The sequence below is a fragment of the Triticum urartu genome, chromosome 1A (assembly GCF_056163025.1).
Source record: "Triticum urartu cultivar PI428250 chromosome 1A, HENAU_Tu73, whole genome shotgun sequence".
Taxonomy (NCBI): Eukaryota; Viridiplantae; Streptophyta; class Magnoliopsida; order Poales; family Poaceae; genus Triticum; species Triticum urartu.
In genome coordinates, this window is record NC_141873.1 from 23,389,183 (window position 1) to 23,401,813 (window position 12,631).

Below are 12,631 nucleotides of genomic sequence, written 5' to 3' on the forward strand. Positions count from 1 at the left end.
TTAACATAGAATTCTCCGTCTTCAGGGATCACGTGGTCAAGAAAGAATGCCGCCAATTCCTCTTGAATTCCTCGCATGCGAGCTGGTGCTAGGAGTTCATCCCGCTTCCGAAACATCTAAATTAAAGAAGGGGGTCAATACATATATATATGAATGAATGAAACTCAACACAAATGATGGTAATAAAATAAAATTGTGAATGTTGTTATTTACGTACTTCATATTGTTCGTCAGTGTAGCCCCGCTCACAGGTCGTGTGGCGGATGGACTCGCAAACATAGTAACCACAGAAATCATTCCCTTGTTGCTGCCACAACCACTTTACAAGAAATAGAGATTAATCAAACTGATAAGCAAGAATGCCAAATGGTATTGATGAAACTAGCGCTTGAATGACTAGTAGATGCGCTTAAAATACTACTATAGCTAGTACTTACTTTCGGGTGTCTAAATTGCAGCTCCTTCGGCAGTCCCAGAGCTTTTCTGGTGAATTTTCTCCAAACCCTGCCGGACAAAGAGAACAATTACTTGATATATCAGGAAATGAACAAAGTTGCTGATATGGTGGATAATGATCGATTTAACTTACTTCTCGAGTATTTGAGTCATGTCTGCATAGTCCTTGGGATCTTTTCGTCTTGAGTCTAAGACGGTTACTAGTCCCTGCTCAAGCTTAATATGTAGGAGAATATAGTGGAAACTGCACACGCATGCATAACTCATCAATTACATTACTATAACCTTGACTAATATATAAGGGAAACCGAATACGCACAAGACAGTAACACTCACTTGAAGTTGTAAGGAAAGAGTATTATATCTTTGTTTTGATTTATTATCAACGATTCTAGCATGCTGGCCTCGGTTTCTGCGGCATGAAATTTAACCTGAGTTGCATCTATGAGATTTGTGTTAATGAACCCAATATCACCGACTTGTCTTTTCTTCAATTCGATGATCTTCAATCTGCATAATATAGTGAGGATGATTATAAATACATGCAATGAAAGAGCTAAGCTATATAGAGAAACTTAATGACAGAAGTAGTACTACTTACAGACAGTAGCAGGTGACAGTTGCTTTATCGAGGGACAATTGATTGAAGAACTGATAGAACTCCTCAAATGGAACAGGCAACAGATCAATTCCAACGAGGTCATGCTCCGGTTTAACTCTCGCATACAAAGTACTCCTCCCCCCAGAGTCTCTGCAGATTTTCAAGTAACAATCATGCAATCTTCGCATCATCGTTGATAGAGATCTTTCATCTTTGACGAGAGGCTTCCCGTACTCGTATCTTTGTATCTGCACGTCCATGGGATCATAATGTACTTCGTCGGGCAGGTAATCTGCAGGATTGCTATAACCGGGCACCATCCTCGGATCATTATCGACGTTGTGGCTAGGCACCTTGAGCGGGGGGCACGATTGCTTCGCTTGTTCGCCGAGCTGGGCAATTTGTTTCCCAGCTCGTCGTTGTTTCAGCCTTTGATCACTGACAGTACTTCCCGACCGCTCCGCTTCGGCAAATTCCTTTCCAATAATGCGGTCATAGTTTCCTTTCGGTGAATCAGACTTCGGTGGTTTTGTCAGGGCAGCCAGAGTGCGCTTCACTTTCACCCGATCTACCTTCTCCTCCGGAGGTGGATGTTTCTTTGCTTTCACCCCTTCAAAGAATTTCTTCAGTCTTCTCGCGCGATCTCGGCGTTCTCCTCCTGGGTCCTCTCGTATGGTAACTTCTCTGGAGTCTTCAGAGAAGGACCGAATCTGTATGTCCTCCCGCCTCTGGTCGTACTGCTAGACGCCGACCGAGCAGACGTAGCGGTTGTCTTCTTTACTTACTTAAGCGGCGGAGGAGAAGGACTACGACGCGCCGGAGCAGCTGGAGCGGCGGCAGGTCTCTTCCGCCCTTGCTGACGAGGCGGAGAAGGAGGAGGCGGGCTGCTCGGGCGCGTCGGCGCAGGCGGAGAAGGAGGCGGAGTGCCGCCGCGCGCCGAAGAAGGAGCCGGCCGAGGGCCCTGATCGTCACTCGCCGGAGGAGGAGGAGGCGGTGGAGGCGGAGTGCCCTGACTCGCCGGAGGAGGAGGAGGAGGCGGTGGCGTCCAGTTCGGAAGGTTGATGAGGTCCTTCCGCCATAGGCATGGAGTCTTTAGAGCAGACCCCAGCCGAGTCTCCCCTTCATCGGTAGGGTGGCAAGCTGGAGGTCCTCAAATCCCTCCGTTATCTCATCCACCATCACCCTAGCATATCCTTCTGGAATCGGCCGGCAGTGAAAAGTTGCGCCGGGTTCAGTAGGATAGACAGAGCCAACAGCCGCCTTGACCATCAAATTTATCCATTGCGTCATAAGGTGGCAATTTTGAGACTCCGTGATAGCATCCACGGGATAGCTGGCAGGAGCCATCAAGGCATGCTCTAGCTGAAGCAGCTCGGTGGAAGCCACGCTGCTTCTGTGCTGAGATGGCGGGGTAGCTTCGGGGGAGGCTTCGGCAGTACGTTTGCTGCAATTTGCTTCTCATTCCTCTATCGCGTCCACCCTTGCTTGCAGCGCCTGCATTTGGGTCTGCTGCACTTTTTTCCTCCTCTCATGGGATTTGTAACCGCCTGCGTCCGGAAACCCAACCTTCCACGGAACGGAGCCTGGCGTGCCTCGTGTCCGTCCAGGGTGCTCAGGATTCCCGAGGGCCATTGTGAGCTCGTCGTTCTCTCTGTCTGGAAAGAACGTCCCTTCCTACGCTGCTTCGGTATACTGCTTAAGCTTACTGACTGGTATGTCCATTTGATCGTTCGTCCAAATGCACTTCCCTGTTTCAGGGTCCAGGGTTCCGCCAGCCCCGAAGAACCAAGTCCGGCAACGGTCTGGCCAGTTAATTGTCTCTGGTTCGATCCCTTTATGAACCAGATCATTCTCAGTTTTGGACCACTTAGGCCGGGCTACGAGGTAGCCACCTGACCCCGTGCGATGGTGAAGCTTCTTCTTCGCAGCATTTTGCTTGTTTGTCGCCGACATCTTCTTACTCTTTTCCGATGTCTTGTGGGCCACAAATGCGGGCCAGTGATCTCTGATATTCTCATATCTGCCCTTGAATTCTGGTGTCTCATTATTTTCAACAAACTTATTCAGCTCTTTCCTCCACCTCCTGAATAGTTCTGCCATCCTCTTCAGAGCAAAAGACTTGATTAATTTCCCTTTAACTGGGTTCTCTGGATTATCCTCAGGCGGTAGGGTGAAATTTGACTTTAGCTCAGTCCAAAGATCATTGTTCTGCATATCATTGACATAAGAGACCTCAGGGTCTTCTGTAGCCGGCTTAAACCATTGCTGGATGCTTATCGGGATCTTGTCCCTAACCAGAACCCCGCACTGAGCAACAAATGCGCTCTTTGTCCGGAGGGGTTCAATAGATTGGCCGTCAGGCGCGATTGCTATGATCTCAAACTTTTCATCCGAGCTCAACTTTTTCTTCGGGCCTCGTCTCTTTACCGAAGTTGTGCTCGATCCGGAGGGCTAGAAAAAAGAACAAAGACTTAATTAATATGTGTACATACCAAAACAATGAATGCATCAATCAGCTAGTTAGCATAGGCTTAACTAATATATATACCTGGCCGGACTCGGTTCGGTCACCGGAGCCGTCCTCATGTTCTTCTTCTTGCACCGGCATTAGGTCACCGTAGCCAGCTTGTTCACCCTGTCCTTCCAGACCATCGGTTTCGTTGAGAAACAACGAGATGGCATCACTTCCTTCTGCGATTATGTCCCTCAACAACGCTTCTTTTGTTGCTTCGTCTAGGGCGGTGTCCATAGTTTCTACAAATATTTACAACATGGCAATTATTATTCAAACATGATAGATGGATATATTAGTGCCAAACGTAGAACTAGCTACCTAATCATAGTAAGCTATCGGGAGGGGGTATATATCGACAACGACGACACTACATCTATGTCCCTCGACGACCCTCATTCCCGATAAAAAAAGAGGAAGAAGAAGAAAAATAAGAGGAGAAGAAAGAATAGAGGAGAAGATCTCCTCTATTCTTTCTTCTCCTCTTTTTTTCTTCTTCCTCTTCTTTTTTTATCCTCTTCTTCCTCTCATGTTCGATAGGATCGCCGAGGGGTTGGGAGGTTGCGTAGTGTCTCAGGATTCAACAAAACCATGTCTTCATCATTAGGCGAAAGTAACATGTGCATGATGGTACAAAGCTCTTCAAAGTTGTTCTGGAACGGACTCCCAGATATGATAATCCACCTTTTGGTACAAAGTTCAGCAAGAGCCTTCCGAATATCGCTATTTGGAAGGCCTTTGCTGAATTCGTACCAAAAGGCGGATTATTCTATCCGGGACTCCATTCCAAAACAACTTTGCAGAACTTCGTACCAACATGCCCTGGTTACTTCCGGCTAATGATGAAGGCATGGATTTCTTCAATACTTTGACACTAGGAAACCTCTCTCGACCCCTCGGCGATCCTCGACCCCTCGAACCCGCGATGACCCTGGAACCCTCGACCCCTAGACGACCCTCTTCTTCCTCTCATGTTCGAGAGGATCGCCGAGGGGTCGGGAGGTTGCCTAGTGTCAAAGGATTCAACAAAACCATGTCTTCATCATTAGGCGAAAGTAACATGTGCATGATGGTACGAAGCTCTTCAAAGTTGTTCTGGAACGGAGTCCCAGATAGGATAATTCGCTTTTTGGTACAAAGTTCAGCAAGAGCCTTCCGAATATCGCTATTTGGAAGGCCTTTGCTGAATTCGTACCAAAAAGCGGATTATTCTATCCGGGACTCCATTCCAGAATAACTTTGCAGAACTTCGTACCAACATGCCCTGGTTACTTCCGGCTAATGATGAAGGCATGGATTTCTTCAATACTTTGACACTAGGAAACCTCTCTCTACTTCCGGCTAATAAGAAGAAGAAGAAGAAGAAGAAGAAGAAGAAGAAGAAAAGAAGAAAAAAAAGAGGAGAAGAAGAAAGGAATAGTGGAGAAAAGAGAAAATAGAATATATTCTATTTTCTCTTCTTCTCCACTATTCCTTTCTTCTTCTCCTCTTCTTTTTCTTCTTTTTCTTCTTTTTTCTCTTCTTCTCCACTATTCCTTTCTTCTTCTCCTCTTCTTTTTCTTCTTTTTTCTTCTTCTTATTTATTTCTCCTCTTCTTTTCGGTAGAGGAAACCCTAAATAGCTAGCAAGTTTCGTGGGTGTGAGATACATGTGGCCTTCGGTGTCGGACACTACATCCACGTCCCACAACTGACGTGGGCGTCGAAGCCCGCGCCACTTGTGGGATGTGGGTGTAGTGTCCGACACCGACGGTACATGTATCTCACACCAACGATACTTTCTATTTAGGGTTTCTCCTCTACCGCTCCTCGACCTCTCGATGACCCTCGTTCCCGATAAAATAAAGAGGAAGAAGAAGAAGAGAAAAGAAGAAAAGAAAGAATAGAGGAGAAGACTTCGTCTTCTTCCTCTCCTCTTCTTATCCCTCTTCTTCCCCTTCTTCCTCGCCTCTCTCATGAATGTCCGACGTTCTCGACCCCCCCCCCACGTGTTGAAGAAAAAAAAGAAGAAAAAAAAGAGGAGAAGAAGAAAGGAATAGTGGAGAAGAAGAGAAAATAGAATATATTCTATTTTCTCTTCTTCTCCACTATTCCTTTCTTCTTCTCCTCTTATTTTTCTTCTTTTTTCTTCTTCTTATTTATTTCTCCTCGTCTTCCTCTCCCCTCTCGGCGACCCTAGACCCCCTCTCGACCCTCAACCCCTAGGCGACCGTCGACCCCTCTCTTTTTTTTTCTTTCTCTTCTATTTTATCCTCTTCTTCCTCTACCGCTTGGCGTCCCTCGACGACCCTCGTTCCCGATAAAAAAAAGAGGAAGAAGAAGAAAAAAAGAGGAGAAGAAAGAATAGAGGAGAAGATCTTCTCCTCTATTCTTTCTTCTCCTCTTTTTTCTTTTCTTATTCCTCTTCATTTTTTATCCTCTTCCTCCTCTCATGTTCGACGACCCTCGACCCCCTCTTCTTCTCCCTCTTCTAATTCATTTGTTCATATGAATATACAAACATTTTCATATTTACAATAATTAATATCACCAAAAACAATCTATGAACAGAAAAAAATCCTAATTTTTCTAATCCTAATCTTTTGCATATATAACATAGCTAGATATATATATATACACAGAGAACATATGTATACATATATATAAAAAATCCTAATATTCTTATCCCTCTTCTAATCCTAATCTTTTGCATATATACATGAACATAGATATATACACAGAGAATATATGTATACATATATATATAAAACAAGCTTATATATATATATGAAAAACAAGCATATATATATGAAAAAAATCTAGGGCGCCGGCCGGACCAGAGGAGGACCGCGGAGTCGGCGGCGAGGATGGCGACGGGGCAGTGGGCGCGCGCTTGGGGTAGGAGACGCGGGCGACGGCGACAGCGGGCCGGGGCGGCGGGCGTCGGGCAAGGGGCCTGCCGGCGCGGCGACAGGGGCAGGGACGAGGGCGACGGCGACGGGGGCGACGGGGGCGCGGCGACGGGGGCAGGGACGAGGGCGACGGCGACGGGGGCGGGCCGGGGCGGCGCGCGTCGCGGGCGACGGCGACGATGGGGGCGGGCGGCGTCGGGGCAGCCTGGCGGCGTCGGCAACTGCAACTGCAAGATGAGAATGAAAAATTCCAAAGTGTGGCCTTATATAGCAGAGGCTTTAGTCCCGGTTCGTGGCAGCAACCGGGACTAAAGGTGGGCATTAGTCCCGGTTGCTGCCACGAACCGGGACCAATGGCCTCTTTTCGGCAGCCCAAAGGGCGGGAAGCGAAGTCCATTGGTCCCGGTTGGTGGCACCAACCGGGACTAAAGGGGGGCATTGGTCACGGTTGGTGCCACGAACCGTGACCAATGCCCCCTTTAGTCCCGGTTGGTGCCACCAACCGGGACCAATGCCCTTGTGCTGCCCGCGCCCATAAGTTTAGTCCCACATCGCTAGTTGAGAGCGCCCGGCACTGGTTTATAAGCTCTGCTGCCTCCTCCCTCTCGAACTCCTCTGAATAGCAGGCCTATGGGCCTAATTTGACACTGCTTTGCCTGTGGGCCTATTGGGCCTTCTGCGGGCCTGAATCCTGGCCCATGTAGGGTTTCTAGTCGTATTCAGGCCGTGGAGGCCCAGTTGGTGGCATTTTTTTTTGGTTTTTTCTTTTTTATTTCTATATTTTTTTGGATTTTTATTTTTTTATTTCTACTTAAAACTAAATACTTACAGTTTTTTAGTGATTTCTTTTTGCTTTTAGGTCACAAAAATTATAAACTTTCTATTAGTGCCATTAGTTTTAAATTTTAAATAGTTTAAATTTGAATTTTTAAAAATTTGTGTGAATCACTAGTTTATGAATAACTTTACTATAAAATTAGAATTTTTTTCTTCTTTGCTATTTATTTTTTATTTATACTTACAATTAAATACTTATAGTTTGATTTTAGGTCACACAAATTATATTCTTTTTGCTATTGAAGAATATTATAGTTTTATTTTAGTTGATCATAACATAATATTTTAATTGATTGTTTTTATTTTCATAAAAGTTTTGTAGTTCATTCTGTTTGCTATTAATTCATTCTTTGAGCTAAATGACTCTGAAATTGGAAAGCATTTCAAAATGAACTCTGAAAAGGTTGAAAGTTGGCATGGTATCATCATTACACCCACATAGCATGTTCCAAAAAGTAGAGAGGGTTACGACAAAAACTTGATGCACTTCGTGTACAAAATGGACAGTCACTTTCGAAGTATCAAAGTTTCGAACCATAAGACATGAAAGCATTTCAAATCAACTCTGAAAAAGTTGAAAGTTGGGATGGTATCATAATTTCACCCACATAGCATTTGCTTATTGCGGGAGAAAGTCTTCACTTTTTCTTTGCTTGTGTCATTTGCTTATTACGCCGTAACCATGGATAATCTTCATTGTTTATCAGGATGCTTGGGTCAGCCTTGACATTGAAGGGAGGAATTTCATGAAACTTTTCATAATCTTCAGACATGTCTGTCTTGCAGTCGACTCCCAGGATGTCCCTTTTTCCTGAAAGAACTATGTGGCGCTTTGGCTCATCGTATGATGTATTTGCTTCCTTATCTTTTCTTTTTCTCGGTTTGGTAGACATGTCCTTCACATAGATAACCTGTGCCACATCATTGGCTAGGACGAACGGTTCATCAGCGTACCCAAGATTTTTCAGATCCACTGTTGTCATTCCGTACTGTGGGTCTACCTGTACCCCGCCGCCTAACAGATTGACCCATTTGCACTTAAACAAAGGGACCTTAAAATCAGGTCCGTAGTCAAGTTCCCATATGTCCACTATGTAACCATAATATGTGTCCTTTCCGCTCTCAGTTGCTGCATCAAAGCGGACACCGCTGTTTTGGTTGGTGCTCTTTTGATCTTGGGCGATCGTGTAAAATGTATTCCCATTTATCTCGTATCCTTTGTAAGTCAATACAGTCAAAGATGGTCCCCTGGACAACAAGTACAACTCATCACAAACAGTGTTGTCACCTCTGAGACGTGTTTCCAACCAACTGCTGAAAGTCCTGATGTGTTCACATGTAATCCAGTCGTCGCACTGCTCCGGGTGTTTGGAGCGTAGACTGTTCTTGTGTTCATCGACATACGGGGTCACCAAGGTAGAGTTCTGTAGAACTGTGTAGTGTGCTTGAGACCAAGAATATCCGTCCCTACATATTATTGAGTCTCTTCCCAGAGTGCCTTTTCCAGTCAGTCTCCCCTCATACCGCGATTTAGGGAGACCTATCTTGTTAAGGCCAGGAATGAAGTCAACACAAAACCCGATAACATCCTCTGTTTGATGGCCCATGGAGATGCTTCCTTCTGGCCTAGCGCGGTTACGGACATATTTGTTTAGGACTCCCATGAACCTCTCAAAGGGGAACATATTGTGTAGAAATATGGGCCCCAGGATGACAATCTCGTCGACTAGATGAACTAGGACGTGCGTCATGATATTGAAGAAGGATGGTGGGAACACCAGCTCGAAACTGACAAGACATTGCGCCACATCACTCCTTAGCCTTGGTACGATTTCTGGATCGATCACCTTCTGAGAGATTGCATTGAGGAATGCACATAGCTTCACAATGGCTAATCGGACGTTTTCCGGTAGAAGCCCCCTCAATGCAACCGGAAGCAGCTGCGTCATAATCACGTGGCAGTCATGAGACTTTAGGTTCTGAAACTTTTTCTCTGGCATATTTATTATTCCCTTTATATTCGACGAGAAGCCAGTCGTGACCTTCATACTGAGCAGGCATTCAAAGAAGATTTCTTTCTCTTCTTTCGTAAGAGCGTAGCTGGCAGGACCTTTATACTGCTTCGGAGGCATGCCGTCTCTTTCGTGCAAACGTTGCAGGTCCTCTCGTGCCTCAGGTGTATCTTTTGTCTTCCCATACACGCCCAAGAAGCCTAGCAGGTTCACGCAAAGGTTCTTCGTCATGTGCATCACGTCGATTGAGGAGCGGACCTCTAGGTCTTTCCAGTAGGGTAGGTCCCAAAATATAGATTTCTTCTTCCACATGGGTGCGTGCCCCTCAGCGTCATTCGGAACAGCTAGTCCACCGGGACCCTTTCCAAAGATTACGTAGTGTAAATCATTGACCATAGCAAGCACGTGATCACCGGTGCGCATGGCGGGCTTCTTCCGGTGATCTGCCTCGCCTTTGAAATGCTTGCCTTTCTTTCGACATTGATGGTTGGTCGGAAGAAATCGACGATGGCCCAGGTACACATTCTTCCTGCATTTGTCCAGGTATATACTTTCAGTGTCATCTAAACAGTGCGTGCATGCGTGGTATCCTTTGTTTGTCTGTCCTGAAAGGTTACTGAGAGCGGGCCAATCGTTGATGGTCACGAACAGCAACGCCTTAAGGTTAAATTCCTCCTGTCTGTGCTCATCCCACGTACGTACACCGTTTCCATTCCACAGCTGTAAAAGTTCCTCAACTAATGGCCTTAAGTACACATCAATTTCGTTGCCGGGTTGCTTAGGGCCTTGGATGAGAACTGGCATCATAATGAACTTCCGCTTCATGCACATCCAAGGAGGAAGGTTATACATACATAGAGTCACGGGCCAGGTGCTGTGATTGCTGCTCTGCTCCCTGAAAGGATTAATGCCATCCGCGCTTAAAGCAAACCATACATTCCTTGGGTCCTTTGCAAACTCATCCCAGTACTTTCTCTCGATTTTTCTCCACTGTGACCCGTCAGAGGGTGCTCTCAACTTCCCATCTTTCTTTCGGTTCTCACTGTGCCATCGCATCAACTTGGCATGCTCTTCGTTTCTGAACAGACGTTTCAACCGTGGTATTATAGGAGCATACCACATCACCTTCGCAGGAACCCTCTTCCTGAGGGGCTCGCCATCAACATCACCAGGGTCATCTCGTCTGATCTTATACCGCAACGCACCGCATACCGGGCATTCGTTCAGATCCTTGTAGGCACCGCGGTAGAGGATGCAGTCATTAGGGCATGCATGTATCTTCTCCACCTCCAATCCTAGAGGGCATACGACCTTCTTTGCTGCGTATGTACTGTCGGGCAATTCGTTATCGTTTGGAAGCTTCTTCTTCAATATTTTTAGTAGCTTCTCAAATCCTTTGTCAGCCACAGCATTCTCTGCCTTCCACTGCAGCAATTCTAGTACGGTACCGAGCTTTGTGTTGCCATCTTCGCAATTGGGGTATAACCCTTTTTTGTGATCCTCTAACATGCGATCGAACTTCAGCTTCTCCTTTTGACTAATGCATTGCGTCCTTGCATCGACAATGACCCAGCGGAGATCATCATCATCGGGCACATCGTCTGGTTCCTCTTTATCTTCAGCAGCTTCACCCGTGGTAGCATCATTGGGCACATCGTCTGGTTCCTCTTAATCTTCACCAGCTCCCCCCGTTGCAGCATCACCGTATTCAGGGGGCACATAGTTGTCATCGTACTCTTCTTCTTCTCCATCTTCCATCATAACCCCTATTTCTCCGTGCCTCGTCCAAACATTATAGTGTGGCATGAAACCCTTGTAAAGCAGGTGGGAGTGAAGGATTTTCCGGTTAGAGTAAGACCTCATATTCCCACATTCAGTGCATGGACAACACATAAAACCATTCTACTTGTTTGCCTCAGCCGCATCGAGAAACTCATGCACGCCCTTAATGTACTCGCGGGTGTGTCTGTCACCGTACATCCATTGTCGGTTCATCTGCGTGCATTATATATAATTAAGTGTCCAAATTAATAGAAGTTCATCATCACATTAAAACCAAAGTGCATACATAGTTCTCATCTAACAACATATAGCTCTCCAGAGCATCTAATTAATTAAACCATACATTGAAACTATGTAAAACATTTCAATGCGAAAACAAATGCGATCATAATCGCAACCAAGGTAACAATTGATCCAACGGCATAATGATACCAAGCCTCGGTATGAATGGCATATTTTCTAATCTTTCTAATCTTCAAGCGCATTGCATCCATCTTGATCTTGTGATCATCGAAGACATCCGCAACATGCAACTCCAATATCATCTTCTCCTCCTCAATTTTTTTTATTTTTTCCTTCAACAAATTGTTTTCTTCTTCAACTAAATTTAACCTCTCGACAATAGGGTCGGTTGGCATTTCCGATTCACATACATCCTAGATAAATAAAATCTATGTCACGTTGGTCGGCATAATTTTCATAAACAATAAATGAACCAATAGTTATGAAGATAATATACATACCAAATCCGAATCATAGACAGGACAAGGGCCGACGGGGGCGGATACCAAAACCATCGCACTATATAAGATGCAATAATAAATGTAAGAAAATGATACAAGTATCTATCTAAACAGACAAGTAAGAATATTTTTCCTTTCAGAAAGAAGATAAGAACAAGAGGCTCACCACGGTGGTGTCGGTGATGAGATCAGCGCGGGTGATCGACGGCGGTGAAGACGGGGACGGGGCGTGACGGACCGCTAAATCTAGACAAATCTCGAGGAAAATGGAGCTTGGAGGTCGAGCTTCGAGAGGAGAAAGTTTAAGTAGTGTGGCTCGGGCATTCCATCGAACACCTCATGTGCATAGGAGGTGAGCTAGAGCACCACAAACCCCTCCCCTCGCCGGCCAGAGAAAAACAGAGCACTGGAGTGCTCTGCTCGCGGGCGAGGGTATATATAGGCACCTCATTGGTCCCGGTTTGTGGCAAGAACCGGGACTAAAGGGGAGCCTTTGGTCCCGGTTCAGGCCACCAACCGGGACCAATGGTGGTGGGCCAGGAGCGAGGCCCATTGGTCCCGGTTCGTCCCACCAACCGGGACCAAAAGGTCTAGACGAACCGGGACCAATGGCCCACGTGGCCCGGCCGGCCCCCTGGGCTCACGAACCGGGACCAATGCCCACATTAGTCCCGGTTCTACACTGAACCAGGACTAATGGGCTGAGCCGGCCTGGACCATAGCCCTGTTTTCTACTAGTGACTAGTCCCTGCTCAAGCTTAATCTCTAGGAGAATATAGTGGAACATGCACACGCATG